Genomic DNA, 27,861 nt, shown 5'->3' on the forward strand with positions numbered 1-27,861 from the left:
ACTTTGAGGTTCTCTATAATCTGGAGCTAATGTGTTCGTTGACTTTCAGACCTCTTTCCCCACTACTCCTTTTCCCCAGGACAAGCCTAGCAATCAAAATGAATCTCTCCCCGGTTTCTCCCACAGCCCTTTGCGAGAACCCATGTCACCCAAGGCATCATCATGCCTGCTTGTTGTCGGGGTGATCTGTGTTTGCCTGCTTGCCGGTCAGGTAGCAAGTCCCTGGAGGGCTCCTCCTTCTCTCTTCACTGTGGTCACTGCAGCACCTTCAGTGTAGTTAGATGTTATCCTCCATGGAGGGCTCTTGAATGAAAGCTGGTGAACTAGTTGTGTATAGCCCTTGCTTCTGCTCACACAGCAATTCAGAATGAGACAAGGCTTCAGTGGCCCTCCCCCACCCCCTTTCTCTGCCCTCTTCTTCCACTTAGAGATGCTCAGCACGCTCTCCTTCACTGCTTCCACCAGGCCTGTCACTGCGGACCTAACTAGATCACTCCCTTTGAGCATCTCCAACCCCCAGACTTTCCCACCCAGTTTCTTACCACAGCCTGCACATCCCTTAGATTTTATAGATCAAGAGACTAAGGCCCGGGAAGGCGATATGAATTGCCCATTCATGTGACCTGTTAGCAGCCTCACTGGGACAGACCTCAGGTCTCCAGACTCCAAGTCCCTTGCTCTTCCTTTCACGCTTTGCTGCCCATCCTGTATCTCAATGCTGTGAGCCTCAGGCTGCTGTTAAAGTCAGGCAAGCACCCGCTGCTAGTCGTGCTCAGGAAGCAGCCCTCTCTGAGCAGTCATCAGAGCCCCACCTCACAGTCATGGATCGTGGAAGGCGTTATGAGACGCCTCCTGTGAGGATACTGGTCCCAGCACTTTTCCTAGCTCCTGAAGCCCTACCTCGGAGAGACACAATCTGCGCTGGGTAATGTAAAGCCTCCACATTTTCGGCAACGTGCTTCCCTGTGACTGTGTGGTCGGTGATGGTCACTGACACAGCCTGCCCACACTCCGCGGAAACCTCAGCAGCGGAGCTCAGGAGGTGTGTGCCTGCCTGCCGCTCACAACTTCAGATATCCTCTGGCAGGCATGTGTCTATGGTGCTTTCTGCTAACATAAAATGATTCTTCTTTTAGTTTTTACTTTTAAGGAAAATAACTTAAATGAACCTTCTCAGAGACACAGGTAAACTTTTTCATTAAATAAACTGACATAAGGCACACGCTCTCAAGATGGGATTGTGATTAATTGGACAATGCACAGAAAGTACTGTAAAGGTATAAACTGCTTTCTAATAGATGCTGGTTACAGTACTCTATGTACACATTCTATTCCATTTATTACTTCAGCAAATATCTACTAAGCTCTATGTATATGCCAGGGCCCATCCTAGACACTGTGTTTATAAAGTGGCCTTAAATGAGATCCCAACCTCTAGACGTTTACAACAAAGTCAGTTCCGGTCCTGAACCCTCCACACCCTCCCAATGAAACCAAACAGACAATAAACCAGGTCAGGTCCGCTATTATGTTCTGTCCTAGCACTTTGTATTTATTTCCTAGCACTCGCACAATTTCACCTAAATACTCGAGTAATTGCCTGCTACCTGCTTCAGCCACGAGAATTTCAGCTCCACGGGAACAAGTTTTTCATGTCTTTTATTTCCTGCGTATAACAGTGTAACTATATTAGCGGGCCTATCCCTAAGGGAATTTACAGGACCGCTGAAAGCTGGCCTTGACAGGGCTCACTTGCGGAAGAGGAATGAATCCTTCCAAACTCCGATCTTGCAGGACACCGTCCCCCCCTGGCCTGCAGCTGGTGTAACAGGGATCATTCCCTGAAATAGCAGGATCCTGCCAACAGCAGGACATCAGTAAGATTGGTTATAGGACCCAAAGGCCGGCGCGGACCACGTCCAATTAGATCATCCCTGGCTAAGAACCAGCACGAATACAAGGATCCATTACAGGTGTAGGCGCGGAACTGGGCTGAACTCCGCCCTGAGCGTCCACGTCCAAGCTGCACCCGAGGTTAGCGGCTGGTGACGTAGCACGGGCCCCTCTCGCCCCGGCCGTGCTGCGCAGGCGCCGTACTCCCCAGCGGCGGCCCCCAGCTTGACCGTTGCCGCTTCGGTTTCCCGGCGCCTGCGTGGCTCGGGGTCTCTGGTCGCCGGTTGGGCAGCCGTTGCGGGGCCGGCGGCAGAGGTGAAGTGAGGGCCCGGGCGGGGCTCCCGGGAGCCATGGCCTGCTCTATTGTCCAGTTCTGCTCCTTCCAGGACCTCCAGGCCGCCCGGGACTTCCTCTTCCCGGGCCTGCGGGAGGGGAGCCCCAGCGGCGCCGCGCGCGGGGACCCCGGTAAGTGCCCCCCGCCTCGCCGCTGCCCTCCCCGGCCCCGCCCGCGGCCTCTGACAGGGCTTGGGGTCCCCTCTCCTCTCCGCAGCTGCTGCCCTCTGGGTTCCCAGCTCCCCCGCAACCTCCCTCCGGGTGCGATGACCGCCCGCCCTGCCCCTCCTCGAGCCCGGGGTGCCCAGGCTTGTCGGGGTAGGCTTCCTCCCGCCCGGCTTTCCCCGAGCCCCTCCCTCCATCTCCCCCACCTCCCACCCGGGGGTCCAGTGTTCCGACCGCCTGCTCGGTGATCGCATCCTCTTCCCGGTTCTTGCCAGCTGTCAGCTCTCAGCATCTCCTACGTGTCTCCTGTTCAAAGGGGGTGTCATTTGTGGTTTTGATGTCTACCTGTTTCCAATCTGAAACCCATCTGACTTTGTAGCACAGTGTTGTCACTTTATGCTGTACTGGAATGGTGATCAAGGGCCCACTAAATACATTCCTCCCCCTTTTTTAAATTTAGAAGATAGCAAACCAAAAGGTTGTTTACTCTGTGCCATCAACAGTGATGCAGATCAGAAAAGGTTGGTGGTCTCTGCCCTCTAGGACCTCATAGTCTTAATAGGACAAATAACAGCTGCCATAGGGTGGGACTGAGAGAGATGTATCTAATGGCACTAGGGGACACTTCTTTGAAGCAGGGGTGCTTAAGCCTGCCTTTGAAGTAGTAGTAGAATAAGGGAGAGGTAGGGAGGCATGACAGAGAAGTAAGAAAAGCTGAATGGCTTCTGAGGAGGGTGTGAGGGAAGGAGTGGGAGGGGGCTGAGGTTGTAAAGGTAGTAAGTTCAGTCATAAGAAGCCTGGTGAAAATAGTGGGATGCCTCTGAAACACTTGAAGCAGCAAAATTCCCTGGTCAGACTTGTACCTTAATGTACTCAATAGTTTTTTAATACCAACTGCGTGCTTTGGCCACAGTGTGGAAGCAAGAGAGGAAGCAGAGAAAGTGCAGTTTTACATAGACTTGGAAATTCGGGTCAAATGTTTCCCGATTTTTATTACATACAGCAAAATCCCGATTATAGTAATCGTGGTTTTCTTCCATAATATCAGTAATATATTTATATAACACACACTTAGATAATATTTATTGTGTATCAGTGGTTGGTTCTAATATGTTTAGACAAAATGTTTTTAAAATATTTTAAGCTCTGAATTTTATGTTAACATTTTTCTTCCTTTTTAAAATAGGTATATCAACAGACTAGAAGATGATGGATGTGGAGCATGGGAAGAAACTGAACCCCAGGAACCTGTAAGTCTTTATGAATGCATGTGTGCTCTTTGGTAGGGGCGTTTGCCTTTCGTAATGATGAGAACATACTTCAGTGTTAGGTTGACATTTTAAAAAATCTTTGTCAAGAAGGTTTTTGTGCTTAATTCTACCTAAGTAGACAGCTGTTCTGAAGGACTTAATGACTGTATAGCTTAGTGGGCTGAATGGAGAACAGCTGTTTTATGATTGTTTCTCCTTTACTATTTTCTTTTAGACTCTTTCACCTATGCATTCAGCATATGTTTGTTAAGTGCCCACCACTTGCAGGCATTTTTCTAGGTGTTGGGAACATAGCAGTGAGCACGGTAGACAAAGTCTCTGCAAATGTTAGTGTATTTTCACATAAGTAATAGAAAACTTGAACCTAACTTGGCTTAAATGACAAGAGATTCATTCAGCCATAGAAGGAAGCAGGGGGGAGTGTGGACTCCCGGGTTGGCTGGTCAGGCTGATTCAACTGTGTCGTCAAGGACTCACGTTCTTTCCTTCCGTCGACTCTGCTTAGACAGAGTTGCTCATCCTTACTCCTCCCACAGGTGTGATTTGGAGAAATGTTTCTTCAGTCATGACCAGAGGGAGAAAAAGGGCTGTGGCTTTCCATGACCCTTTCTGGAGAGGGAGCAGCTTTCTCAGAAGCCTCCAAAGGCCCTGTCTCAGGTCTTCTTGGCCAGAATTGCTCTGAATACTCAGTTCTGAGCTAGTCACTGGCCAGGGATATGAGATTCTCATTGGTCAGTCATACCGTTGCCTAGAGTTGGGGGATAAAGGGGTCAGCCTCTCCTGAGGCCCAGGGCTGCACAGCAAAGGAGTGGATACCTGAGCAAAATCAGGACTTTTTATGAAGAAAAAAAGAATGAACATATAGACTGGATAGTTCATTTTATCATCCCTGTTCCCAGCAGAGAGAGACAATTTTTAAGAAATATAAATGGAAGTATCAAATGGTGGGAATAGTTACACAGAATTCGGCTGCTGGTGTGATAGCAAGAGAACAGTGACTCCTGTTGACTGGGTGGTCTGGGAAGGCTTTCTAGGGGATGTGACATTTAAGCTGAGGCCTGGGAAACAACAGGGAGTCAATGAGGTGAAGCTCTGGCCACGAGCATTTCAGGCCAGGGCAGTAGCTCATGCCGAGGCGCGTGGCAGGAAGGGGCTTGGAGTCTGACGGAGCATGAAGAGGCCCTCGGCAGGACTGAGATGGCTGCAAGCTGCGCTTCGAGAAGCAAGCAGGCCTGATGTAGGGCTTTGTGAATTGGAAGTTTATTCTAAAAGCAACAGGAAATCACACTTATGTGATTTCTTTAAAAAGTTCATCTTGGCAGCTGTTTACACTAGAATGAAATAGGGAGCAAAAGTCGAAGCAGGGAGACCAATTAGAAGTCCATTGTAGTAATTTAGTTGAGAAATGATGGTGGCCTGCATGAAGGTGGTATTAGTGAAATGAGAAATTGATGGATGTAGGACAAGTCTTAGAGTTAATGTTAAGACTCTTCTATGAGTTGGTTGTGAGGGATGAGGGGGAAAAGGAAAAGATCCGGAATTGACTTCTTTGATCTGGGGTATAGTGTGGAATAGATGAAACATAATTGATAAGATGTTGACACTGTGTAAAGCTGAATAATAGGCACCACTGCCTGTTTTTGGCAGTGGTTAAAAATATCCATAATAAGAAGTTCTATTTTTTTTAAACCCTTCCAGATTTTTGTCCTGAGTGACTGTATGGCGGGTACGTCATTTACTGAACTGGGGACCCAGCTCAGTACTCTGGCAGAGCCTTGCAGACCAGGACAGTAGAAGAATAGGCCTGGGGAAGCAATGACAGAGCATCGTATTGTAAGAAGCAAGCATGCAAATGTAACAGAGATTACAGAAGAGCTCCAAAGGCAGATTAAAACAGGAAGCCTCTTCAGAAGACTTCCCAGAGAATCAGGTGCTGACTAGGATGTGATGCAGCTCAAGGCATTTGGTCCTCCCATCACCTCAGCATAGAAGCCCTTCATCCCTGTTCTTCTAGCCCTGTGTCAACATGGACACTCAGCTCTCCTGTCTCTGCTTTTACTAAGATGGACGGGCTGCTGCTTCCTCATGACTTCGATGCTGCATGGCCGTTTCTTACGTCTTTTACTGGTGGGTGTCTCATTTCCTTTCTCTGCTTTGTGTCACACCCAGAGCTCATATGAGGATTTTACTGGGTCTGTTCATCATCATCCAATACAGGCTATAGGGGAACACAGTGTTTATCCCAGGCCACCTCCGTGGGGCATCACCAGCCTATTAATGCTGCCCTTTGGTCAGAAGTCCACCAGCAGTCTGGTTAGCTATGGCCAGTATGGGGAGGGGAGGTGTATGTAAACCAGACTGGAGACTCTGCATGGCTCTGAGCAAGTTAACCAACCTCTCAGGAGGGGATGTGCTTTGAGAATGCCTCAGGGCTAGTGTAACTGGCAGCTGCTCTGCGTGTACAGTAAGTTAGTATTTGTTTCTAGCATCATATAGCTAAGTGGCCACTGTAATACAAGCTTCCAAGTAAGTCTGAGGGTTTTTGGAATAAACCTCACAGAAAAGGAATGATAACATGGACACAGGCATTTGTAATCTCAGAGGAGTTTCCAGTGGGTAAGTTAGTAATATATAAAATAGTGCTGGTGCTGAGTTTTGGTATGTATTTACAGTCCCAGAGAGACCCACATCTTAAAGAGTCCACTGGGACATCCTTGGCTCTTTCCGGAATGGAACTTACTTGTTTATTTGTACTTGGGGATTTGTGTGTGAGGCTAGTTTTCCTTACAAGCATCTGCTACACCTTCCTTGATAATATTAAGGGGGTTTGATATGGATAGTGGGTCATAGACCTGATTTGGGCTCATCTGAAATGTGCCTAAGCATATGCTGCCTTCTGGCATCACAACCTAATATAGTAGAAAGAACATGGGGCTGCTGCAAGGTGGGGTCAGAGAAGCAGGCAGGCTACTTGACCTAAGACTTGTGAATCTGGAGTTTATTCTGAATGTGATTAGAAACCACACGATCTGATTCCTGGTTTTGAAAGCTCACCTTGGCTGCTGTGTGGAATGGGTTATAGTAAGTCTTCCTCTAGCTATATCTCTTATATTCATAAATGTCATGGGCTTGTTTATTTTACAGTATTTCATTTTGATGTTCCACTGTCCCAGCAGATTCTGGGTGATGTGGACAATGATAGCCTTTAACAATGTGTAAGTGTTAACAGATTTCCTTTAAATCTGACCTGTAAACTATGTCATCTTCTCTTTATTGGGAAGGATATCCTAAACCCAGGCATAACTTCTACTTTGTTTTCTCTTAATTCAAAAAAGACATAAAATTACCTAAAAGTAGAACATTTCATCTTTTGGATAAAATTTAAATATATATAAATGGCCATTATGGCTGGGGAGGATATAGACCATTGAAACAGACAACTGACCTTTCCTCCACAGAGAAGTAGATGTCACCAGGGTCAAAGACAAGCATAAAAAGGTGAGCAGGTGTTTTTGGTTCCAAAGGACCAAAGAAATAGAGGGACACAATCTTTGTAGTCCTTTGAAACCCAAAATATCTCTTCCCCTTTCTGTCATCTTATTTGTGGTGATATTGACTGTGAAGAAAAACAGGCCAGCTGTCTTATTCACAGGTCAAAATTCTGTAGTTCTCTGAGAAGTGCCTCGTGAGTAATTCAGGCTGAACACTTTCAGCAAGAACACTGCATAGTTCATGCCGTCTGCTCCCAGCACAGCCCATCTGCAGACCAGGAGTGTCTGGTTTGACATGTTTTCCTCCAGTTGCTTCCAAATCCATACTCTACAGAATGGGAACTGACAGGAGCCCAGCTAATGGGCTCTAAGAACTAGGTGTGGATCTAGGCGTTGGTCTCCTGAGTCATTTACCACACTTGGAGGCTAAAGGTGGGGGGTCTCTCCCATCCAACCAGTGTTTGGAGTAAAAATCATGGAGAGTGGTTTCCAGGGGTGACGCTTATTCTCAGGAGAGGATCCCTTTAGTGTTCTGTTTGGGCTTTAACCTGACTTGCCGTATCAGACTTTTTTTTGTTGTTCAAGTGAACAAGCTACTTCTGAGGATGGGTTGTTTCCCCTCAGAAAGAGCTTGGTTCCAGGAGTGCTAGGTATCTGGGGAAGGAGAGAGAGAAGAGACTCCATTTCAGGTGGTTGTCAGGCCTGGCAGCTGAGCCGGGAGGGGTGTGCTCCAGCTGCCAGAAGCATGGCGCGCCTGCAGGGAGGACGGCCGGGAGGGGCCGCTGGGGGCTGGTGGAAGGGGAGCGGGAGGTCCCAAGTTAGAGGTGATACCTCCCTAAAGTCACCTCCAGCCTGTGCTCACCCCACCTGGAGCCTAGCAGTCTCCCAGCTCAAAGCTGAGGCAGAGCCTTGGCCACATCGCCACCGCCCTCTCCTCAGCAACTACCCCTCCTGAGTGTCCGTCCTCTGGAGCGAAGGGCCGGCCCTCTCACACCTCCACGGAGGGATGTGCTTAGTTGAGCATCTGCCCCACACATCCAGAAACAGACTGCTGTGGGAAGGAGAGGAGCCCTGGGGAGAAACACGTCCTCTCCTACTTCTTGCCTCTCTGAGGAGAAGGGGCAGGCTGTGGAGAGAGTCCTAGAATTGAGAGCCAACAGGGACCTCAGAATATGTCCAAATCCAGCTCCACCTTTTCCAGGTGCCGGGGGGTGTTGCCAGGGGACTAAGGACCAACTGATGTCCTGTGACCTCACGTGAACAAACCTGGGACTAGATCACAGGCCTCTGGCCCTTTCCATACATTTGGGGAAAGGGAAAGGAAAGGGGTCCACAAGCAGTAATTGCTGTTGGCTCACCTTGGCCGGATGGGAATAAAGCTGGACAGGGAAACCCTTCTCCAAAGAGGCCAAGGAAGGAACCCAAGAAGGAGCAGCTCCAATCGGCATCAGCCACTGAGAGTGGGAGTGTGACCGCGGACCCCTCACTGTCACCCCACGGACACCCACATTCTCTGGAGGGGATTTCCCACCAGGACGCACTCAGGCCGTTTCTGAGAATATTCCCAATAGGCAGACCCACAAAACTCTGAAGTGGAGGTTGAAAGCTTTTGTGCTAGCTATACTAAATTCTCATCACTTTCTTGTCCAGCCTTCTCCCTAAGGAAAGAGTCTGTCTTCGTGTTTCATGCCAGTGTACAGAAGGGCATGAAAAGGATAAACGTAGGACAGTGGGACCTAAGGCTCTCTGATGGGGTTTTGTGTAAATACAAAATCCGATAAAATGTCATGTTTTCAAGCTGCGGTCTGAACCAGCTGGCCGGCTGAGAAACAACTGAGTGAACAGTGAACTGCAGGTTCATTTGAAAAGTGGAGAAGCAAGCATGAGATTCCACTACTTGAAGGAAGGGGAGGCATTATTTTTGCACACTGAGTCTCTATGTAATATTTATTTCTTCTGTATCTGCACTATAAACATAGTGATGACTGAGGTACACACAGGTTATATGCCAAGCCCAGGCCTCTTTTTTCTCTCCTGTTGTGTCCAGCTGCACAGTATTTCTGTTGAGGGAGGAGTGCTGATTCCTGCACGGCTGGTGCTCAGCTTCCCTCTGGAGCAGCCGCACACACAGGACACTTCTGCACTGGTTACTGACATCCTACTAGATCCACAGTCCTTCTAATACCTGGTTACCTGTTTTTTGGTATATTAAAAAAATACTGATACTCAAACCCCACCCGAGAATGCTTAGTTCAGAGCTCAGTTGGTGTTTATTTTATGACAGCATGATTTGCAGTTCCTCACTAGACCTACCCTGTTTCACACCACTGTTTTCTTCTCTCCTAAACATTCTGCCTTCCTTCTGACAGTCTCAGGTAGTCACTTTCCTTCCCGGCTGGACTTGTCTGAGGCTGACTGTCATGTATTCTTGGCTCTCACCCGAGTCTTCCGAATTCACTAGGATACTGTCCTATATTCTGTGGCCTCCGTTTCCAACTCAGTTCATCGTTCCAGGCTGTTTAGTGAGCATGTAGAAGGGGTAATGGGAATAATGGGGAGAGGCCTGAACGGCTAAGTACCTCATGCTCTGTGTGTTTGGGAACCAGGCTGCTGCTGCTGCTTTCTACAGTGTCCCCGTAGGGTGTTGTCTAAACTGTCCTCCACGTAATGCCAGCTCCGGTGAGGCCCTGAGGGACTGAGGGGAAACCAGACTCCAGGCCACTGTGGGACTCCCACCTGTACGTCAGATTCTCCTTTAGTTTCATAATCAGGGCTCTTTGTCTTTAGCTTCACCGAGTCACCCTGGCTCAGGTTCCTTAAAACACAAAGGAGGAGGGCCCTGTGCAGGAGATCCTTTAGGACAAGGCTCCCGGGAGAAAGAGGCAGCGGAGCTGGGGAGGCGGGGAAGGGAAGGCGAAGCACGTGACTGCCCGCCTGGAAGCGAGGCAGGACCAGATGGAGGGAGGCAGCACCAGCGGTTGGAGTGAACAAAGGAGCGAGCGAGCAGGAAAGTAGGACTAGATGAGCTACCGTCCAAGAGAGACGGCAGTGCAGAGTAAGTGCATCTAAGAGCTACACATGTGCTCACCTCTGTGCCCTTAGCTGGAGGCCAGGGAATCTGCATGTCAGTCTCCACTTGGTGTATAGTTTTTTCTTGAGATGCTCCTGTTGGATGTTCTTCAGGAAGCCAAACCCTTGACCCTCAGGCTTGCTGGCAGCCAAGCCCTCAAGAGTGTGGTTGGGAGGCTCCTTCCACTGCACAGAAGCAGCGGAACCCACCTCTGGAAATAAACCACAGCCAACAGGACACAGTGTTATTGGGACCGTCCTGTGCCCCACTGCTCCGCCCACCCGGGACATGAATGAGGACGGTGGCCAGGACACGAAAGGCCAGCTCAGAGTCCATGGGGGTGGGGAGGCCAAAGGACACATTTTAATTGTTTCTCCTTTGGTGTCATTTGGGAGTATGTTTGCCCACTGGCAATCTTATCATTGTTGGGTAGTGTACGAAAGATAATCAAAAAATCATTTTCAAGAAAATTAGAATTCATAGGTAGAAATAATTCCTAGGTCAGGAAGAAAAGGCAATGATATCATGCTGGACATAGGTTATATAAATGGGAGGGAAGGGATTGTGGAAATAAAGCCAAGTCAAAGGTAATGGAAAGCCTGAAGGGAGACATAAGCTGGAGAACAAAAGAGCTGGGGAACTTATAAAATAAAACTTGCATCAATATGTGATGCATTTCATACATGTGCCCTGCATGGAATATTCACCCCAATTATCCACAAAGTACGTGACATATGATATGAATACACGGGTATATTTATCCAGAAGAACAAATGACTAAGTAGGGTTTTTGTACTCATTGAATATAACATCCTAGACATTATTCTGGTCACTTGAGTTTTGATAAAAATTAAGAAATACAAGAAAGAGAGCAGCTCTAGTGAGAAAGGGATGACCTGTTGAACACCATAAAGGATGACAGGGTGAAAAGGGATAAGTAAACACAGAGCATTCGCCTAACTGGCCGGGCACTTGAGGGGCACAGAGGAAGAATGAATCCGAAGATGTGGACGAGGCTGCCAGCATCTTTGGAAAGGCACAGAACTGCAAGGGAAATACATGGGATGTGAAAATGAGAGCACTTAGGGCGGGGGCGGGAGATGGTGAAAATTAAGAACAAAGACGGTCCCCACTGGGCACGTGCTACACATGCGTGTGTGAGCTTGCCCTCCAATGCTAAGGAGTCATGTTCTTCCCTGGACCGTGAAGCTTCAGGCTCGGCCTGGAACGAAGGAGTGAGCACAGCTCCAGACCCTCCCGATATCTTTGCTTAAAACTATCCTAGATCCTGACACCAGCCACAGTGTCAACAGGTCTTGTACACACAGATGAGAAACGTCAACCCAGTGAGAGGTGTGTGGGACACCTAAAATACGGGGTCTCACTGAGTATCTGGCTGGGGTGTTATCATCTTGGTAACGGGAACTCACCAGCTACATTCTGAGCAGAACAGACCTGTAGATCCTCCAGGGAGCAGATGGTAGTGCTCCCGTAAGGCCACTGGAATGCACACGCCTCAGTGTGAACTCAGGATGTCAAAATGTACACACACTGTGACTGCCAGAGGACGACACATTCCCCCCACAGCTGCACCCTGCAGAGACTGGTGAGGAGTGCAGAGGTGAAGATTAAACAAGAAGGACAGACACCACAGCAGCTCAGCTGGTTTTAATGGGAAGCAGAGCAATGTCCTCCCAGCAGTAGGGGACACCTGTTATTGAGAGAAAATCTATCCTCCTCTATGAGGGACAGAGTGTGGTGCAACAGGGACAGTAAAGAGAGGAAGCAGAGAGAGGGAGAGAGCACCAAAAATAGGTACTCAGTACACTGGGGCATGAAGCATGAGGCTCAGCCTGGACAATGAATGAGCACAGCTCCAGACCCTCCCAATGTCTTTCCTTAAAACTCTATCCTAGAATCTGATTCTCATCAAGCAGTCTACATGGCTTGCATACAGAGATGAGAAATCATAACTCTCTCAGAGTTGTACAATACCTAAGGCATGTGTCTCACTGGGAATCCTGTGGGAGTTTTAGCATCTTGGCAGTGGAGTACTCACTAGCCACATTCAGTGCTGCAATAATTTACAATTCCATATATGAGCAAATGACAGTGCTCCCATATGGCCATTCAGATTCATACAATGTAGAGTGAACTGAGAAAGTCCATCTGTGTTCATACCACAACTCCTGTAGGATATTGTGCTGTGTGCCCTGTGGCAGATCCCTGCAGAGCCTGGGGAGGAACATAGAACCGAAGATTAACAAGGACAGACACCACTGCAGCTCAGCTGGTGCTGGTGGGAGGCAGAGCTATGTCGTCACAGCAATAGGGCACTCGCGTCATTTAGATAAGATCTATTCTCCTATATGAGCAGCAGAGTGCGGAGCAATACAGGCAGCAGAGAGAGAGACAGTTGAAAATAAGGTACTTATTTCAATGGCCACATCTTGGAACAATGAGAAGCAAGTTGAACTAGGCTAAGTAGAAGAAGTCATGACTCAGCACTGATTCATATAAGTGGGTTCAGACTTCTGCACACATGTAGTTCATAGTATACTCAGTGACCATGTGAGCACAGGCTTTAAGGCACCATCCACACTCAGAGAATTCGTGTCTTGAAGGCCTGTCTTTTAATACTGAGCAATATAAGAATTTTATTCTACATACATTCCTGATTTGCTATCTCAGTAATGTGGTAACACTGGGAAGGAGGCAGAAAGCAGATGCACCTCTCATTCTGGTTTTAGGAAAAGCAGTGACCCTGGCTTGCAAAGCATCCCTGTGACTGATTAATATGCCTGGTTCAACTGCCTGCAGGTCATTAAATTGAGGGATGATAGAAGGAACATGCACAAAAGTAAAGAAAGACTACATTGTGGAAATGGATACTTCACAAGAGTAGAACAGATACAAATGCGTATATTTGGCACTGTCTTAATATTTGGTTTTTCCCTTGAAATGTACTTGTCACATGTCACCACTGACATTAACAACCCATGATTCCTCACAGATACCTGGGGGAAGGCAGGTCTTCTTTGTCCTTCTCTTCCTGATTGACTTCATTAGCTGCAAATATATTATGACAGGGCCAGTCACCATGAGCAGGACCCACATGACACATGACATTCCGGGGATCCAGTCCTGACCTGGGGGCACAGATGTCCTCTGGGCAAAAGCATGCTTAGTGAGAGTATCTCAGGAGGCCTCAGATACTGTATTGTGAGAAAAGGCTTAGTTTCTTCCTCTGAGCCATTGAGCACAAACTACCTTATCTGGGAGACATCATCACTACCTCCTCTGTCTTGAATCTGCAAGCACTTAAACAGACCCTTGACCCATAGATTCCGGGGAACTGCACGCCTGCATTCTGAAAGATCCACAGTAGGATTCAGGCATCTCTCACCATATACCCTGGAAAGTAATGGCTTAGGGGAAGATACATATACAGGCCAGAATGATGGATGGAATGAAAGTTAAAATTAATCTTTATTGGTCCAGAGAAACACTGGCCATTCATGTAGTGGGCAGATGCCAGGGTTCTGCCTTATTTTAAGGACGTATGTCGGCCAGGTGACAGTAGAGGTGTTTGAGCCCTGGTACTCAGATGACTGCTTCGCCAAGACAGCCAACTTGGCTGAGACAGACACTGGGGATGATGGCAGAGAGCTCCAGGAAAGAACAAATCCAGACATGTAGACAAGGCTGCCACATCTTTGCAAAGACTAGAAATCAAGGCACATTGTTTGGGAATGAAAATGAGAGCATTGCACGTCGAAGAGGCATTTGATGCAAGTGAGGAGCACACAGACGATTCTGTACATGGGCCACAGGGTGAGCTGGTCCCTCCTGTCTGGGTCCAGTGTCCTACGGTGGGGTCAGGAGTCACAGGCTTGTCCTGGGATGAGGAAGTGAGTGCAGCTTCCGCCTCACCTGAGGTCCGTGCTCATAACTCTCTCTTAGAGCCCGGCTCAAACCAGTATGTCCAGGCCTTGCATACAGGGATGACAAATCTCAACAAAGCCATAGGTGCTGGAATCCAAATGGTGGGGTCTCCCTGGGAGTCCAGCTGGAGGTGTGTCACCGTGGGAGTGAGGACTTACGGGCCACATCCAGAGAAGCGCAGACTTCTGTCTCCTCAAACGAGCTGATGGCGGTGCTCGTGTGAGGGCAGCAGTAGGCACGCAGTTCAGGGAGAACTGAGGAGCCCAAACCATCATCACCCAGTGAGCCTCATGGGATGTCCTGGTGTATGGCCTGCGGCAGCTCCCTGCTGGGTACAGTGGAGGATGTAGGTCTGAGGACTGAGTCAAGAACAGACCCCACGCCAACTGAGCTGGCTTTCCCAGGAGGGGCGGCAGTGTAGTTCCTGTGAAGGGGTAGGCCTGTCATGACAGCAATGCTATGTTTTATTTGAGGGGCAGAGTGTGCAGAGTCTCCCAGCTCAAAGCTGAGGCAGAGCCTTGGCCACATCGCCACCGCCCTCTCCTCAGCAACTACCCCTCCTGAGTGTCCGTCCTCTGGAGCGAAGGGCCGGCCCTCTCACACCTCCACGGAGGGATGTGCTTAGTTGAGCATCTGCCCCACACATCCAGAAACAGACTGCTGTGGGAAGGAGAGGAGCCCTGGGGAGAAACACGTCCTCTCCTACTTCTTGCCTCTCTGAGGAGAAGGGGCAGGCTGTGGAGAGAGTCCTAGAATTGAGAGCCAACAGGGACCTCAGAATATGTCCAAATCCAGCTCCACCTTTTCCAGGTGCCGGGGGGTGTTACCAGGGGACTAAGGACCAACTGATGTCCTGTGACCTCACGTGAACAAACCTGGGACTAGATCACAGGCCTCTGGCCCTTTCCATACATTTGGGGAAAGGGAAAGGAAAGGGGTCCACAGGCAGTAGCCGCTGTTGGGTCACCTTGGCCGGATGGGAATAAAGCTGGACAGGGAAACCCTTCTCCAAAGAGGCCAAGGAAGGAACCCAAGAAGGAGCAGCTCCAATCGGCATCAGCCACTGAGAGTGGGAGTGTGACCGCAGACCCCTCACTGTCACCCCGCGGACACCCACATTCTCTGGAGGGGATTTCCCACCAGGACGCACTCAGGCCGTTTCTGTGAATCTTCTCAATACGCAGACCACAAAACTGAAGTGCAGGTGAATAGCTTTTGTGCTAGCTATACTAAATTCTCATCACTCTCTCGTCCAGCCTTCCCCCTAAGGAGTCTGTCTTCGTGTTTCATGCCAGTGCCAGAGGCACCAGCCCTCCCCACCGGGAAATGGTGGAACTCGATTTGGACATATTCTGAGGTCCCTGTTTCATGTAAAGGGCATGAAAAAGATAAACATAGGGGAGTGAGAGAGAGACCCAAGGTTCTTTAACGGGTTTTTGTATAAAGACAAAATCTGATAAAAGCTCATGTTTTCAAGCTGCGGTCTGAACCAGCTGGCCGGCTGAGCAGTCAACTGAGTGAATAGTGAACTGCAGGTGTATTTGAAAAGTGGAGAAGCAAGCATGAGATTCCCCTACTTAGAGAAGGGGAGGCATTATTTTTGCACACTAGGTTTCTATGTAATATTTATTTCTTCCTGTATCTCTACTATAAAATTAGTGAGAAACGGAGACACAAAAGATTGTATGTGCAGCCCATCCCTCTATATTTTTTCTCTTCACTTTTATCCCGTTGCACAATAGCTCCCTGTTGAGGGAGGAGTGCTGACTCCATGCATGGCCGATGTTCGGCTTTCCTCTGAAATAACCACACACATGGGATTCCTTTATATTGGTTACTGAGATCCTACATTATCCATAGTCCTTTTAATACCTAGATACCTATTAGTGGAACATTAAAAATTTTTTGATACCCAGACCACGCCCAAGAATGCTTAAATCAGAGGGGCAAGGACTTGGGTCAGGTACTGTTAGTTCAGAGCTCATCAGTGTTTATTTTATGACAGCATGATTTGGAGCTATTCTCTAGACCTCTCTGTTTCACCCCATTTTTTCTTCTCTCCAACTCTGCTACCATCAGTTTCTTTCCCATTGGCCCTTAAGATTTGTCTTCCTTCCGACACTCTCAGGTAATCACTTTCCGTCTCAACTGGACTTGTCTTAACGTGAAGATTATCTTGTATTCCTGGTTTCCCCCTACATCTTCCTAATTCACTACAATGCTGTCCTATATTGTCTTGCCTCATTTGCCAAGTCAGTTCATTGTTCCTGGTTCTTCAGTGAACACGTCGAAGTGGTAATGGAGTAAAGAGGAGAGGCCTCAATGGCTAAGTACCTCGTGGTCTACGCATTTGGGAGGCCTGGCTGCTGCTACTTTTGGCAAGTGTCTGTAAAGGTGTCATCCACTGTCCTCCACCTATCAGCTCCAGGCCCGGGATAGATACTGAGTCCCTGGAGGTCCCATGCAGATTATCACATACCTGTGCGTCATGGGGCTGAGGAGAAACCAGACGGCAGGCCACTATGGCGCTCCCATCTGTGCGCCAGATTCTCATGTAGGTTCATAATCAGGGCCCTGTGTCTTCACCTTCAGCACATCTTGCTCACATGGAGAAGCTGAGCTAGAAGTCATAGCTCAGGGTCCTTAAAACACCCAGGAGGAGGGCCCCTGTGCAAGAGATGCATAAGGGCAACGCTTCTGGAAGAAAGAGGCAGCGGAGCTGGGGAAGCAGGAAAGGGAAGGGAAGACGAAGTGGGTGAGTGCCCGCGTGGTAGCGAGGGAAGACCAGATAGTGCGAGGCAGCATCAGCGGGTGGGGTGAGGAAAGGAGGAGGTGGGAAACTAGGGTATGATGAGCTGTCGTCTTAGAGAGACAGCAGTATAAATTAAGCGCAGCTAAGAGCTACAGATGTGCTTACCTCTGCACCCTAAGATGGAGGCCAGGAAAACTGCATGTCAGTCTCCACTTGCTGTACAGTTTTCTCTTGAGACACTTGTGTTCAATGTTGTTCAGAAGGCCAAATCCTTGACCCTCACACTTGCTGGCAGCAGAGTCCTCAAGTGCATCTCCCTCCAGCTTGGGAGGCTCTTTCCAGTCCATGCAAGCATCCAAACTTAACTCTGGAAATAAAACCACAGCCAGCAGGATCCAGTGTTATCGTGACCATCCTGTGCCCCACTGCTCTGCCCACCTGGGACATGAACTGAGGAATGTGGTCAGGACACGAAAGGCCATCCAGAGTCCATGGGGGTGGGGAGGCCAATGGACACTCTTTGATTTTTTTGCCCCTTTTTTGTTATTTGGCAGTTTGTTTGCCTACTGGCAAACTTATCATTGTTGGGTAGTGTATGAAAGATAACCAAAAACTATTTTCAAGAAAACCAGGATTGTTAGGTAGAAATAATTCTGATGTCAAGAAGACAGAAGTAATGTCATCATGCTGGACATAGGTTGTATTAATGAGAGGGAAGGGACTGTAGAGATAAAGCCAAGTCAAACATGATGGAAAGCCTCAGGAAAGAAACTGGACAAGAATAAAGCTGGGGAATTTATAAAACTTGCATCAATTCCTGATGTATTTCATACATGCATACTTCATACAATATTCACCCCAATTACCATTAATGTATGTGACATATGACATCAATGCATGGATACATTTATATAATACAAAAAATGACAAAATAGGGATTTTGTACTCATTGAATATAACATTCTTCTGCTCAGTTGAATTTTGAAAAAATTTAGAAATATGAGAAAAATGCGAAAAGCCCTGGTAAGAAGCAGATGACCTGTTAGAATTACAGGGTGGAGAGGACTGGGAATAAAACACAGAGCATTGAGCCCAGCTGGTAGGGTACTTGCAGGAGCCAGCTCTGAACTCTGACACCTTCCTAACAAGTTGGTCCTGTGGCTGCATGCCACTGCATAGCCCCCATGTCTAGCACACTCAACAGGCACACAGAGACGAGCTGTGGGGATGAGCCACTGCCACTGGACAAGCAGAAAAGCAGGCCCACCAACAGCAACTGCTGTACAAAGTGAAGACAGACAACTTTGTTCAAGTGGATTTCCCCATGTGAGCATGTGGAGAATGGGGGAAAACAGGTCTAGTCAGCCCTCTCTGTTTCTGCCTTGACATGTCCTTGCCCCATCTCACCATTGACATGACAACGCATGATTCCTCAGAGATGCCTGGGGTAAACTGGGTCTTGTTCATCCTCCTCTTACCGATCACTGTGATTGGCTGCAGAGCTCCCCAGACAGGGCCTGTCCCAACGAGCAGGTCTCACTTCCCCAATCAGGAATATGGCATCCAGTCCTAACACAGGGACACAAATACCCTCAGTGTGAGAAAGGTTGATTGAGAAGCCTATTTCAGGAGGTCTCAGATATTCTATTGTGATGACTGTCCTGTGTTCCTGTCCTGAGCAATCGAGCAAAATGGACCTTTTCTTCAAGATCGTCATCACAGCCTCCTCAGCCTTGAGTCTGTACAAGCCTTTGCACATCCCTTTTTGCCACTGATTCTGGGAACTAGCCTATCTTCATCCTCAAAGAATTACTACCTCATTCAGCCTGCTCTCATCAGAAACCCTGGGTATAGATGGCTTAGGGGAATATATACATAGAGACCAGAACAATGGATGGAATGCAAAAGCTCTCAGATCATATCCATCTTTCATGCTCACAGTGGCCATTCAGGGCCTGAGGGATGCCAAGCTTCAGCCTTGCTTCATAGACACCTGCACACAAGGTGAGGGTAGAGGCATCTCTCCTAGCTGCCAGGTGACCGCTTCACTAAGAGAGCCACCTTAGAGGAGACAGGCCCTGGGGATGCCAGCAGTGAGTGCAGGGAAAGAACAAATGCGAAGATCTGGACAAGGCTGCCAGCACCTTTGGAAAGGCACATAAGTGCAAGGGAATATTTGGTATGTTGAAAGGAGAGCACTACGGCGGACGGGGACAGTGGGAGTAAATTAGGAAGAAAGACAGTCCCCACTCTGCATGTGCTACACCAGGAGTGTGAGCTTGTCCTCCACCCTAAGGGGCCACACCCTTCAGTGGGGAGTGAAGCATGAGGCTTGGCCTGGAATGGAGGGGTGAGCACAGCTCCAGACCCTCCTGATGGCTTTGCTTTAAACTCTATCCTAGAACCTGGTGCTAGCTCCAATGTTAACAGGTCTGGCACACAGGGACGACAAGTAACACAGCAGAAGGTGGGGAACACCTAAATTATGGAGTCTAACTGGGAATCTGGTGGGAGTATTGTCATCTTGGTCACAGGGATTCGTTGGCTACATTAAGAGCAGAGGAGATGTTCAGTTCCACAAGTGAGCACATGGCAGTGCTCCCAGAAGTCCACTGGGATGCATACAGCTCAGTGATGCGAGGAAGTCAAACTGTCTCTATGCCGTGACTCCCATAGGATTTCATATTCTTCTGCCTGCAGCTGGGCCCTGCAGAGCTTGGTGAGGAGCAGGGAATGAAGATTAAACAAGAAGGACAGACACCACAGCAACCCAAGCTGGTTTTGATGGGAGGCAGAGCAATGTTGTCCCGGGAAGAGGGCACACCCATTATTGAGAAAAATCTATCTTCTATGAGGGGCAGAGTGTAGAACAATAGGGACAGTAAAGATGGAAAGCATAGAAAAAAAGCAAAGGAAGGTACTCGGTACACTGGCCAAAGAACTACTTGTGAGCAACGAGGCTGCATTTGTGGGGACTAGAAGTCACAGCTCACTTCATACATAAAGAACCATAATGGTGTGCTCACATGTTGGCATATTTCTGGTTAATATTGTGTTCAGTGACTGAGAGGATACATGCTCTAAGAAAAAATCCTGGAGACTTAGAGATCTTGTGTCTTGATGGACTCCTCATCAAACTCTGACATATGAATTTCTTTCCAGACCCTCTTTTTGTCATGGTATATTGGCAACAGAGTACCACCACAGAGGCAGTGTGGGTAAAATTGCCATATTTCCAGAATCTCTTGCCTGGACTTAGTGCACCTCCATATCTCTAGGTGTTTCCAAGGTGTGGAGAGAAGTAGTCCATCTCCATATCAATAGGTAATTACATGGGCGAAGGAGGTCATACCTGGACTGGAGAGGTTGGGTGGGGTCCCTTCTTCTGTAGCCAGTTTGGGAGATGGGAGAGAAGTGGACTACTGCTTGTAAACAGTAAACGGGTTTCTCCCACTTTATTTCTTTCTGACTGATTTTGGTTTCAAAAGTATTTTGCCCAGGATTTTACCCCCAGAGTTATATCTGGCCTTAGAAGGACCTCTTAATCCTAAGTATGTCTACATGGTGTGTCCCTTGGGCAGGCTGCCCCCCTAGAGATGGTGGCAAGATGCCCAGAACCCCCCATGTGGATGATGGGGAGGTCCCAGTGGCTGCAGCGGTAGAGGGCACATCTTCACCCTGTAGCCTCCTATGTGTGGGGCTTCCAATTGAGCAGCCCCTAGTGGGGAGTTGGTCTAGGATAAAGCATTGCCTAGAGGGCTGGGGCCTTCCCCAGAACTGGGGAAGGGTGGAGACACTGGGAGCTGTGGAACTAGCCCTCCATGAGAGAGAAGGCTCCTGTGAGGCCCTGAAGGGTCCTGTAGCAGCCGGGACTGGGGGATGTCTGTTTCTCAAGATAGTGGAAAGGGTTATTGAGGAGAGAGAGACACTGTGGCAGGAGAGACACACACTTGAGCATCGCTTGGAGGAGCTGGGCGATGACCTATGGGATGCCCTTAAGAAAGAGAGAGAGTTACTGAGAAGCCAGGTTGCACTCCTGGAAGATACGTTAGCAGCGAGGAAGGAGACATCAGGAGAATCCACGTTGCAGGAGGCCATGGAGGAGGGGGAGGAGAGAGAGGTGCCTTCAGCCCAGGAGATGGTAGAGGAGATGTTGGGGTGTGACTGAGGGCTGATCTGTTGCCGAAGCCACTGCCTGAGGCACTAGCCTCTCCCATATTAGAGGTCCACCTGGTTGTAATTAAGAAAATAACACAGCAACCACGGGCTCCTCGGGGAGGAGCCGCCCCCTCCCCAGATTGTGGAGCTCTCCATGCTCCGCGCCTATACACAGGATGAACTTGTGGACATGAGCATCCGGTTTTGGCAGAAGCCATCGAAACCTCTGTCCACATGGCTTGTGCATCTCTGGGATATGGGGATGGAAAACATTGTTATGTTAGGTTTTGAAAGGGTACACTGGCTTCCCTGACAACTCACCCTTCTCTCCAGCAGCAATTGCAAAGTGCTCATCACACCTCAGGGAATTGGGTGCTTCTAGATTGGCTGACAGCAGCCATCAGGGCAGTTGGGCCTAATCAGGGTGATTTACCATACTTAGCCGACTAGCTGGGGTAAGAGCTCCAGCAGGTGTTACAGGAGCTGGGCACGAAAAATATCATCTATAATATGGACCCCCAGGGCCCTGATGAGGAATTGTTCACTGTAGGAATGAGAAATCTGGTGCTGCATACAGCTCCCCCATCTCTCTTTGCATCCCTAGTGGCTATTCTTCCCCCCACATAGGGCAACCCATTAGTGAGGTTACTTGTACTTTAGCGGATCTGGGGGAGGTTGAAACTGTAAGATCATGGAAAGAAGTACGGGCAATGACTGAATAGAGAGGGGCAAAGGACCCCATGGAGGTCTCGAGGACCAGATGTGGGCTGATTGGATAAAGGTGTGGTGAAAGAAAATCTTGATGTGCACCCAATAGGATCTTGTTACAACGGTGGCACCAATTACAGCCAGAGCAGCAGTTCCAGCCGCTGAGGTCCAGGACATGGAATCTGGAGGCAAAGCCCCATGTCTGGCCTGCGTCCCTGCAAGACTTCCTAAGAGACAGTACTCAGGCTCTGCCTGGCCCCTCACCCCCACAGGAGGATGGTTGGGCATCACGGTTTGACTGGAGGGGTCAAGGTCCCCACCTTGAGGGATGTGGTGGGGCCAGAGGCCACATGTAGAATTATCAATTCATTGGTCCCTGTGAATGTACAGTCCTAGTGCTGGTGGACACAGGCGCTGAATGTTCTCTGATTTATGGCAACCCTGAGCATTTTCCTGGGACCCCTGCTGTGATAGATGGCTACGGGGGCGAGGCAGTTAGAGTGAAGAAAGCCCAGTCCCATTGGGGATAGGGCATTTACCCCCAAAGGAGTATACTGTGTACATTTCTCCCATCCCTGAATATATTTTAGGGGTCGATATGCTGCAGGGCCTGTGGTTACAGACCACTGCAGGGGAGTTCAGACTGAGGGTACTTGTGGTAAAGTCAGTTCTGAGGGGACATGCTAAGCACCCACCTGGAGCTCTTCCTGTACCTTGATGGTTGACAAATACTAAGCAGTATAAATTGCTTGGGGATGGAGCAAAAGGAAATTGGAGAAACTCTTATAGGAGTTGGAGAAGGTGGGCATCATAAAAGCCCACTCATAGTTCTTTTAATTCCCCAGTGTGGCCAGTGAAAAAGCGAGATGGCTCCTGGTGTATGACCATGGACTAAAGGGAATTGAATATAGTCACACCCCCTTTGCGTGCTGCTGTCCCCTCTGTAGCAGCCCTCATGGACACTGCCAGTCATGAACTAGGAATGTATCATTATGTTGTGGACCTTGCTAATGCTTTCTTCTCTATTGACATAGCACAGGAAAGCCAGGAACAGTTTGCCTTCATGTGGGAAGGCCAGCAGTGGACATTGACTGTCCTTCCACAGGGACACCTCCGCAGTCCCACCATCTGTCATGGACTTGTAGCCCAGGACTTGGCCACATGGGAGAAACCACAAATGGTGCGGCTGTATCACTACATTGATGATATGCTCACGTCTGATTCTCTTGCAGATTTAGAAGCGGCAGTTCCTAGACTGCACAACATCTACAGGAGAAAGGATAGGCTGTGAACAGCACCAAGGCTCAGGGACCTGGTTTGTCTGTAAAGTTCTTGGGGGCTGTCTGGTCAGGTGAAACTAAAGTTATTCCTGAAGCGGTCATAGACAAGGTCCAGGCTTTCCCCACCCCTACCACTGTGGCAGTATTACAAGAGTTTGGGGGTCTTTTGGGCTCCTGGAGAGTGTTTATCCTGCACTTGGCACAAATTCTGAAGCCCTTATACCAGTTGGTACAAAAGGGCATCAGGTGGGACTGGGGTGAGACATGTGCAGCTGCTTTTACTGCTGCTAACCGAGCAGTCAAGGTCGTACAGGCCTTGAGTGTAATGGACTCATCAAGGCCCTGTGAGCTGTATGTTCATGTAATGGAAATGGTTATGGCTGGGGCCTTTGGCAGCAGCTTGAATGCACACGCCAATCTATTAGATTCTGGTCACAACTATGGAATAGAGCAGAGGTCTGCTGCACCATGATAGAGAAGCAACTGGCTGCTGTGTACCACGCCTTGCTGGCTACGGAGCCCATCACCAAAGAGCTCCAACCAAGGTAATAACCACCTCTCCTATCATGGGGTAGATGTGAGACTGGACCCAAAAGCCATGCTGTGGTGTGGCACAGATGACTACACTGGCCAAATGGGGTGCATATTTACAGCAGTGTAGCAACCTCTCTACTAGCCCCTTAAGTGGAGAACTCCAATGCTTATTGGGGCCAGTGACGTATACCAGTGGAAAGCAGGAAAAACTTGCTTTTGGACCATTGGTAGCTAAGAGTCCTTATCAGGAGGGAAGAGCCCCTATACCTGAAGATGCTTGGCATACAGATGGCTCCAGTCATGGGCAGCCCCCGAAGTGGTGGGCTGTGGCTTTCTATCCTGAGACTGAGACAATATGGATGGAGGGGAGAGGGGGAAAAAGCAGTCAATGGCTAAGTTGTGGGCAGTATGGCTCATAATCACCCAGGATCCCTCCCCTATAGTTGTCTGCACTGACAGCTGGGCCGTCTATTGGGGCTTGACCCTGTGGCTACCGACATGGTACCATGCCAACTGGATGGTTGGTCACCAGGCCCTTTGGGGGCAAGAGTTGTGGCAAGACCTATGGGCCTCTGGTCAGACTAAGACAGTTACCATATATCATGTAACTGGACATATGCCTTTGGCGTCCCCAGGGAGTGATGAAGCAGGCACATTGACCCAGGTGCATTGCCTAGAGGGAAAGCCTGCTTCTGATGGAGTCCAATGGTTCCATCAGCATTTGTTGCCCTCAGGACAAAAGTCAATATGGGCAGTTGCCCATCAGTGGGGCTTGCCGTTGACCTTTGCAGAAGTCAGCAGAGCTCAGAAGGAGTGCCTTGTGTGCTCTAAGAGGGACTAACACCGAGTCCTGCAGCAACATGGGATAATAGTAAAGGGCTGATACCCCTTGTCAGTGGACATGTAGACTATATTAGGCCTCTGCCCATATCAGAAGGATATCGGGATGCCATGACTTGTGTGGACACAGCTACTGGACTGTTGGTTGCTTTTCCTGCACAACACGCAGATCAGCAAACCACCAAGAGGGGCAGAGAGCATCTCTTTGCAGCCTATGGCTGGCCACAGGTGATTGAGAGCAATCAAGGCACCCACTTTACTGGACATGCATTACAAGGATTGGTGCAGCAATTAGGAATAAAGTAGAAGTTTTATGTACTATAAAACCCTACTGGGGCAGGCATGATAGAGAGGTACAGTGGTTTATTGAAATCTGGCCTGAAGTCAGACACCAACAGTCTATGGGGCTGGTCGCATTGCTTATGGATGGTGCTAGAGCATTTGAATGAGAAGCCCTGAAAAGGAGCCTTGAGCCCTGTGGACATGCTAACACACCTTGCTGTCTCTCCTATACAACTGTATGTACAAACCAAAGAGGAGTTATGGAAGCCAGGATAGGGCCAGCAGAGCAACATCCTGCTGCCAGCCCCTAATGCATTAAACTCTGGAGACTCTGTTGAGTGGAAATGGCTGTGGACATTCTGACACATGGACCGGCAATGGCTGGCCCATCTGGCACCTTGGGGAAAAGGCCTGGAAGCTGGCCTCCTGTGTATTCCCGGAATAACAGCTGAATGGCCCCCAAAGGTCATGGTAGTGTACCCAAAACGTCCAGGAGGTAAGAGTATCTTGTAGGGAAGTTTGTTTTATCTTTATGGCCAGTGCATGTACCTCCCGTAGCCCTGTATATTGACCCATCTGTAACTCCCACAGGGAGGGGGGTGAAAGCCTGGTATACTAGACCAGGACGAGATCCCATTCCTGCCACTGTCCTATCACAGGACCACTTTCTTGCATGCATCCTACCTGATGGACAAGATTTGCATATGCTGGCATCATTAAAACATGTATCTTCTCGCTCTTAAGGTTATTTTCATCTACAGTCCCTGTGACCTGGACCTGCCCCCTGGCTGCAGCTGCCACATGATGATTGCTTTGAACTCCCTACCTGTTCAGCTGTTGACCACCTGTGGAATGGGAAAACTATGGATTTAATCTTCATAGGACTTTGAACCTAGCTGAATCCTCTGGCTTGAGGATTATCATGATTTTCTTGCTGTTGCTATTCTGTTATTAGTCTTGTTACAATGCTCCAGTTTTCTCGCACAGGGGCTATTGCGGAAGATGGTGAACGAGAAGATTGTGAGGCGAGAGTTCTGGAGCAGTGGGTGTGTGGGTAAAATTGCAGTATTTCCAGAATCTCTCACCTGGCCTTAGTGCATCTCCAAATCAATAGGTGTTTCCAAGGGATGGAGAAAAATAGACCATCTCCATATTGATAGGTAATTACAAGGGTGAGCAGGGCATATCTGGATCAGCCAGGTCATGAGAGAAATGGGAGAGCAGAAGTGGACAACTGTAAGCAATAAACAGGTTTCTCCGACATTATTTCTCTCTCTGACTGATTTGGGTTTCAAAGATATTTCACCCCAGGATTTTCCCCCTGGAGATACAGGCAGGAAGCAAAGGTGCCTCTCTCACACTGGCTTAACAAACGTGAAATACAGAACACAAGTCCTCCCTGTGACTCATTACCTCAGCTCAACTCCATGCTGAACATGAAAATGAGGGACATTGAAAGTAACAGAGACATGTACTAAGTGAAGAAAGACAACTGTGTTCACGTGGATGCCCCATGTGACTGTGTGGAGGATAGAGGAAAACAGGTCTAGCCAGGCCCCTGTTTTTGCCTTGAAATATCCTTGCCATGTGTCACCATTGATATGACAACCCATGATTCTTCCGAGATACCTGGGGTAAATTGGGTCTTGTTCATCTTCTCTTTCGAATCGCTATGATTGGCTGCACAGATCCACAGATAGGGCCTGTCCCAATGAGCCAGTCCCGCTTGACATATCAGTAATCTGCTGTCCACTCCTAACACAGGGACGCAAATCTCCTCAGTGTGAGAAAGGCTGGTTGAGAAGCATATTTCAGGAGGTCTCAGATACTCCTACTGTGATGACTGCCTCGGGTTCCTGTCCAGAGAAATTAAGCAAAATGGACCTTTTCTTTCAAGATGGTCACCACAGCCTCCTCAGCCTTGAGTCTGTACAAGCCCTTGCACATCCCTTTTTGCCACTGATTCTGGGAACCAACCTATCTGCATTCTCAAAGAATTGCAACTTCATTCAGCCTGCTCTCATCAGATACCCTGGTTATGGATGGCTTAGGGGGAATATATACATAGAGACCAGAACAATGGATGGAATCCAAAAGCCCTCAAATCACATCTTTCATGCTCACAAACCCTAGCCATTGTTGGCTTTAGGGATGCTTCAGCCTTGCTTCAGAGACACCTGCACGCAAGGTGAGGGTAGAGGCATCTCTCTCCTGGCTGCAGGTGATGGCTTAGCTGAGACAGCCGCCCTAGAGGAGACAGGCCCTGGGGATGCCAGCAGTGAGTGCAGGGAAAGAACAAATGCAAAGATATGGACAAGGCTGACATCAACTTTGGAAAGGCCCTTAAGTGCAAGGGAATATTTGGTATGTTAAAAGGAGAGCACTATGGCAGGAGGAGTCAGTGGGTGAAAATTAGGAAGAAAGTCCCCACTGTGCACGTTCACAGGCTAGTGTGAGCTTGTCCTCCACACCTAAGGGGTCATGTCCTTCCCTGGGGCGTGAAGCATGAGGCTCAGCCTGGAACAATGGAATGAGCACAGCTCCAGACCCTCCTGATGGCTTTGCTTACAACTCTATCCTAGATCCTGATGCCAGCGCCAGCGTTAACAGGTCTGGCACACAGGGACGATAACACAGCAGAAGGTGGGGGACACCAAAAATACGGGGTCTCGCTGGGAGTCTGGTGGGAGTATTATCATCTTGGTAATGGGGACGCACCAGCTGCATTCTGAGCAGAGCACATACTCAGTTCCACAACTGGGCAGATGGCAGTGCTCCCAGAAGTCCACTGGGACTCATACAGCTCAGAATGATGTGAGGAAGTCAAACTGTCCATGCCGTGACTCCCAGAGGATGTCATGCTCTTCCACCTGCAGCTGTGCCCTGCAGAGACTGGTGAGGAGCAGGGAACGGAAGACTAAATGAGAAGGACAGACACCGCCACAGCCCAGCTGGTGCTGATGGGAGGCAGAGTGGTGTCGTCACAGCAATAGGGCACTCCCGTCATTTGGATAAGATCTATTCTCCTATATAAGCAGCAGAGTGTGGAGCAATACGGGCAGCAGAAACAGTTGGAAATAAGGTACTTATTTCAGTCACCAAATCTTGGAATAGTGAGCAGTGTGTTGAACTAGGCTGG

General features: G+C 48.8%; 1 long non-coding RNA gene across 1 annotated transcript; it reads left to right on the plus strand.

Annotated features, from left to right (window-relative positions):
* The first annotated feature begins 1,609 nt into the window (after positions 1-1,609).
* LOC118926834 (uncharacterized) lies at positions 1,610-25,985 on the plus strand. The gene is made up of 3 exons (XR_008994903.1): positions 1,610-2,358; positions 3,578-3,641; positions 25,467-25,985. It is a non-coding gene; the product is annotated as an uncharacterized LOC118926834 (long non-coding RNA).
* The last annotated feature ends 1,876 nt before the right edge of the window (positions 25,986-27,861 follow it).

This window comes from Manis pentadactyla, chromosome 19 (genome assembly GCF_030020395.1).
Source record: "Manis pentadactyla isolate mManPen7 chromosome 19, mManPen7.hap1, whole genome shotgun sequence".
NCBI lineage: Eukaryota > Metazoa > Chordata > Mammalia > Pholidota > Manidae > Manis > Manis pentadactyla.